Raw genomic sequence first — 6035 nt, 5'->3', positions numbered from 1 at the left:
TTGTGTTGCAAATTCATGTTTCGGCAAATTCTCTCTTCAAATTACCTTCAAATTTAAGGCTCCTTGTGGAAGAAAATGGACCAAAGGTTTGCCAAATGTTTGGCCACGTGCTACAGTGTCACCTTGCATGCCATCAAATTCAAATCACCTTCTGATAGTCGGCATCTCTCAAGTGCTCTGTATGTGTAGTGACATACTCCATCCTTATGAGTTTCTCTCATGTCCAAAGAACATTGTTTCACAAATTGGTGTCCGAAATTCACTCTCAGCAGCGTCAGGGTTAAGCCCCGCCCCCTACAAGTCTCTTAGTCCTTGTTATCAGCTTTGGTTGGGGGTTTTTTTGGGAGGGGGGGCATAAAAGCACAATTTGATTTGTTTCAAAGTGAAGCTTTTCCTTGTCCCAGAAGGATCTACTTAGCTGTTGAAGGCCTGGATACTAATCTTGCATGTTTTACTCTGGAGGTCTGATAATTGTGCTCTTGTGCATGACCTGCTTCTAGGTGTTTTGTTTTTATTTTACTCCCCTTTTGCTTTTACTGATAATGATGGCTGCTCTTACCCCCCCCCCCCCCCCACCTACCCCCTTACCTTGCTCCCCCTCCTCCCTCCCTCTGTCTGTCTTGAGCCGCGTCTCACCTACTGCACCTCCGTTTTACGTTTAATAACCGGCCCGGCTGACTCTGCTCGCCGTCTTCTCTTTAAGGCATTGCCATGTGCATGTTAACGTCTGAGCTTGTGCGTGTGAGCTCCAGAAACTGTAAATGTGTGTAGATGTGATGCGATCCTGTTTTCAGTTCTCTAATTGCTTCCTTTTGTTACCTGACTAGCAGGAAAAAGGGGGCGAGGCTGGTCCTGATGTGTTGCTATGAGGACTGACGGCGACGCACGCTGCGGGCTTCGGTGGATGAAATGGTAAGGTCAGCTGACTCAATGGTCCAATGGTTGTCCAGCCTTTTATTTTATTTATTTTTTGATTTTTTTGATTTTCAATGTAAAGGAAGGTTTTTTTCATTTTGTTTTTGATCATCTTCGAACTGCCATGTTTGAAGATGATCAGAAGAGTAAACCCCACCTCCTCCAACCCTAAGGCAGCCATGTGAGATGTACTGAGGTCACGGTGGACATCCTTCTGGAAAAGGCTTTGCACTTTTTTAAATTGAGGCTTGGAGTGGTGCAGTGGGACTTGTTGTTTCTGAGTTTTTGGACTGAGACGTGTGAGGTGCCGACACCTGGGTCTCGCAGGAAAACTGGTTCACGAGCTACCTCGGTTTCACGGAAACGCCTCAGATCATCTACTTAAGGAAACTGAGACAGGGCTCGAGCCTCTCCGGCCTTGCAGCAGAGCACTTGATTTAATTGAGGCTCTCGCTGAGACCTGGCACCGGCCGGTCCTGTGGGAGCGAGCCTGAACATGCCTTTTTTTGCTGTCTTTGTACATGAACTGAGTGACAATGAAGTTAACGGACAGATTGTTTTGTCTTTTATTTGTAAGGCTTGAAAACCACAGCCCTCCTCTTCTTCATGTCTTCCACAGCCTGACCCAACAGCTGTCTTAACTACAGATTTAGGATGTCATGTGACATCCTGCCATGTCTAAGAGGGTCTGGAAGAAAATGGGTTACATGTTTTGCATTGTATGTATGCCTCTGTAGACTATCATGCCATGTATGTATGTGCTTATGAGAAATTTACCTGTGGTGTTGACTCATGACTTCTCACTGGTGCGAGTGTAAAGGAGAAATTTACTGCTGGCTGCTCAGTATTTGGAAGGGTGGGAGTTTAAGGCTTGTTTTGATTGAGAAGATGACCAACCAAAGAGCCTGAAAGTAGTTTTAACACTTAGTTTTATACTCCTGCGATTTAAAACTGGTTAAAAAGAGTAAAAATATAGTCAGACATGTTAGAATGAGAGTAAAACATTTTAACATCTGTCTGTTCTTTCAGCGTTAAACGTTGAAGGGAAATGCAGACCTTGATCTGTGGTTTTATTTGAATCAAAAGGAGATAATTAATTTCTTCAGAAAACAAAATTTAAAACAAGTTTTTATGCTCAGTGTCAGATAAAAGCTTTTTCTTTGTTTATTTATTTTTTTAACCCTGACAGATAGGGCTGTGCGATATGACAAATCTCATATCCCGATAGAAGACATTTATCGTCCTGACAACGATATAAATCACAAACATGTCATATTTTCTGTAAATTCTGACTCTCGTCCAACTCGACTTGCATGAAATTTTTTCAGCTAGGCGTCCTTTACCCTGATTCGAGTGTTTTAACCGATGCATGAAACTATACATTTTTAGACATAAGTTGTAACGGCCACCATTTTCTTTCGAAGTTTGAGTCTAAGGTTTATTTTTAGCACCTGACGGCTTTTTTTTTTTTTTTCTTTCTTCTCATCCCTAAACTCTCTGCATACTCTTTGACATGATTCAGTTTATTTTGAAAAGTCTCAACAGGATCTTGAGCTTTATTGTGAAAGGTTTACGTGGAAAACAAACAAGCGGACAGCGGAGCCACGCCATGGTGTTACCGTCGTTGTTGCTAACGACAACACGTAAAAACAGACGCTTGTCCGTCAGTAGTGTGGTTATATTAAATATGAGAAAGAGAGAACTTTAAGAAATTAATATAGCCACTACAGTGACCATCAAAACGATGAAAAAATATTGCTGTAAACACTTTATTTTAGGACACTACGAAACAAACGATAGCGTAATAGGAAACAATAGACGTTTTTATATCATCTTATGATATATATCGTTATATCGAACAGCCGTAAAAGGCCACTGCAGTTTTGTCGTCAAGCCACTCGAACAAGGCTACTTACAGGGTCGGCCATCGTTTAAAAACATTTTAAAATGGGTTCTGCAGGAATACTCGTAACTTGTTTTCCGCTTGATGTTTCTGTTAAAATACTATATTTGGAAAATATTTAGTAAAAGGGGTGATGCCTCCCCCCCTTCATCTTTTGTAGAAACACCCATAAGTCAGTGTTTTTAAAAACACTTGTCTCTAAACACGTACTCGTCCTTTAGAGCTGAAATTTTAATTATGTTGCATCTGCTCTCGTGAGAGAAATGATCTCTGAGCATGAAAGTTGAAATGTATGCCGCTATGACATCGATAAACGCCAGTTTGACCATTTTGAATAATTTCAGAACTTTTAATAATGACAATATAATGAATGAATAATTAAATTATTTTGTTTAGAAACTTGTTTGGAGGTAAATGGTTTGGTCGCTAGGTTTTGGTGGTGTTACCCCCACCATGACGCTTTCATCTTTGTTCTACCTCGCAGAGAGATCAATCACTCTGATCGATTAGTAGAAAGAAAAGAATGATCTGTTACACGTCCCTTTAAAGTAGAGGAATTCTGGGAGATCGGCGGCTCCAGAGTCACTGCATTGTAGCCTTTGGAAGGACAATGTGAGGTTGGATTTCTCCTTTAAGCTCCTTTCAGTGCATTTTTGTGTCTCTGCCTTGTGTTGTGACCTTTGACCTTTGACATGAGCCCAGAGGCTTGGTCTCATGTTGAGCTTTGTCCCATCTCTGAGGGCCGTGCTGCTGCTGCCGCCGCCGCCACCTCCTCTATGGGGAAAAATAGAGCCACATTAGTGTTTGTTTCCATGTTAGACCAGACTTGATTTTATGGGTCAACAATGTGTTTTTGTTTGTTTTTGCTAACGAGTGTGTTTGCAGTTTGCAGATGAATTGTTTTATACTGTACAGCGAGGTGACGTAAACCTATTTTTCTAATAAAGCCATGGACTTTGAACTCGGCTCTGTCTTCTTCTATTTTGAATTTTGCCAGTGCATAATCACATTTCAGAGAGCCTAGAAATGTATTGGTGATGTTTAACATTTATTAAATGCCTTAGCTCAACCCAAGCTCAAAAGAAAGAGCAGGGGTAGGCAACCTTTCTGATGAGTGCCATCTAAAATTTCCTCAGAAGTCAGTGTGCCATATGATTGCATTAGCAATAAATTTACTTATGCTCTATATCAATAGTTACACACTATATAGAACAACTTTATACAATTATATTTGTGCGCAGATGTTGGCAGCTATCAGCGACTAGTTTTCAGCTATTTTGAAACAAAAAAGACTTTTTATCCATAACAGCAAATGAACTGTACAACAGAAAATGCAAATGCTATTTATGGTCTCCTCACAACAATGATAAGAAAAAACTGGGCCAATATGGCATGTTTGTTAATACAGAGATACACATGTTAATGTGATCTCTGGTCTCCCACTCAGAGACACAGGTCCCCGAGTGTCCAGCGTTCAGACGGCTACCTGAGGACTCGTGTGAGAGAAAATCTGCTCACACAGATATGTAGAGCCAAATACTGTCAATAAGGCATTTGCAATGTTCTAAAGGCAGTTAAACTTATTTTTAGCCAATTACAACCTGAATCTGATAGTTGGGGTTGTTAGCTAAGATACCGTCATTAAGAAGCAGCACAACTGTTTCTATGCGAGCTAATTTGCGATGTGCACCGCTGGCCCGACCATTTATTTTTTTTAATGCACCTTCTCAGATTATTTCACTGCGTGTCGTGCCCAGAGTTGGACTGGGACAAAAAATCGGCCTGAGCATTTTGACGAGACAGACCCACCAGGTATTAAAGCCATAAAGCCTTTGAATGAAAACAAACACTGTTGTGACAGTGATGTACAGTCTTGTTGGTATATGTATGATTTCTATACATTTTATGTCAGATAAAAACTTTGGTTGTAAGATTCATCTAATAAAAGCTAGACATTTTAAATGCGAATAAGAAAGAAATGTACTTCTTTGTGCCCCCCTTTCCCTGTTAACACCCTAACTGGCCCCCTGGCAACACTTTGCTAGACCCGCCCCTGCACAGTTACCAGCTGTCGGCTACATAAAAAAGGATCCTGGTGTTATTTGTCTCTCAGAAACAGTTCATAACTTCCCTTCAACTCATTCATGTCACCTAAGGTAAACCTGTTTCTCCATCACCTGCTCAGCTCCGATGATTCAGTAAGGACATCTCCTGGTTTCATCCTCATGTTTCTTTCTCACCACATATACAAACCGATATCATGACCAGCAGCTTTTACAGCTGTGGCTCCAGCAAACATCAGCTGATACTAGAAATGAATATTAAATAAATTCTAACAACAGCTGATCAAGCTTAAAGGTGCTGCTGTTGTTTAGCGCAACATCCGCTGGTTTCCTCCTTCTGGTGCAAAGTGGGCGATAAATAAACAAGAGAGAAAAGCCGATCAGCTGATCATTGATCAGTTTCATGATTGAAGTAGTAACAGGAGAGGGAGGGGGAGAGAATGAGAGAAGAGGCAGCTGTGCAGCATAAAGACGCAGAAAAACCCCAGCTTTGTGTCTTTTTCCATTCTAGTTTAAGTATATTTTCTCTGAATGTGGGACGATTCTGTATTTTACTGGACGGTTGGCTGTCCTTACAAAACGCTTAAAACACACACAAACGTGATGACAGTATTTAGAACAAAGCATGGCTTATATATATTATCATAACTCTGGATTTACTGGCCTGTAGTTAAAATTTAAAAACTTTGAAGTCCGAATTTTCAATGTGGGCTGAAATAGAAACTCAGCGTGGCTGCAGCTTGTTGCTATGTCAGCTTACATCAGTCATGTGATTTGGAGGTGCAGCGTGTCCGTGGACCACAGAGGGTTAATAACACTCACCTTCCTTCCATTTCCAGAGTGTAACATCCACCCACCTGTGTAAAAAGTGAAATTCCCATGGTGTGGTTCAGAATGTGCTCTGGCACAATCATAAGCATCGCTTGCTACTGAAAACAAGAAAAAAGCCGGTGTTGTGCCAAAAACTGATTTTCGGTATTTGCCAAAAACTGATTGCTCGTATTTAAACTGCTATAAGTAACTTGTTGGGCTATACTATGTGAAACATATGTCAAATGCATCCCTTATGGATGACATAAAGTCATCTTGAGCCACAAACAACATTCGTGTAACAAGGTAGAAGGCGCAATCAGTTTTTGGCAGTGACTTTTATA

At 40.9% G+C, this 6035-nt stretch overlaps 1 long non-coding RNA gene across 1 annotated transcript; it reads left to right on the top strand.

Moving 5' to 3' along the window:
• Positions 1-774: 774 nt before the first annotated feature.
• On the top strand, positions 775-1081 carry LOC145420508 (uncharacterized). Its single transcript, XR_013901831.1, has 2 exons — positions 775-912; positions 1050-1081. It is a non-coding gene; the product is annotated as an uncharacterized LOC145420508 (long non-coding RNA).
• Positions 1082-6035: the final 4954 nt, after the last annotated feature.

This window comes from Astatotilapia calliptera, chromosome 15, assembly GCF_964374335.1.
Source record: "Astatotilapia calliptera chromosome 15, fAstCal68.1, whole genome shotgun sequence".
In the NCBI taxonomy this organism is placed as follows: Eukaryota; Metazoa; Chordata; class Actinopteri; order Cichliformes; family Cichlidae; genus Astatotilapia; species Astatotilapia calliptera.
This window is presented reverse-complemented; position numbering and strand designations above follow the sequence as displayed.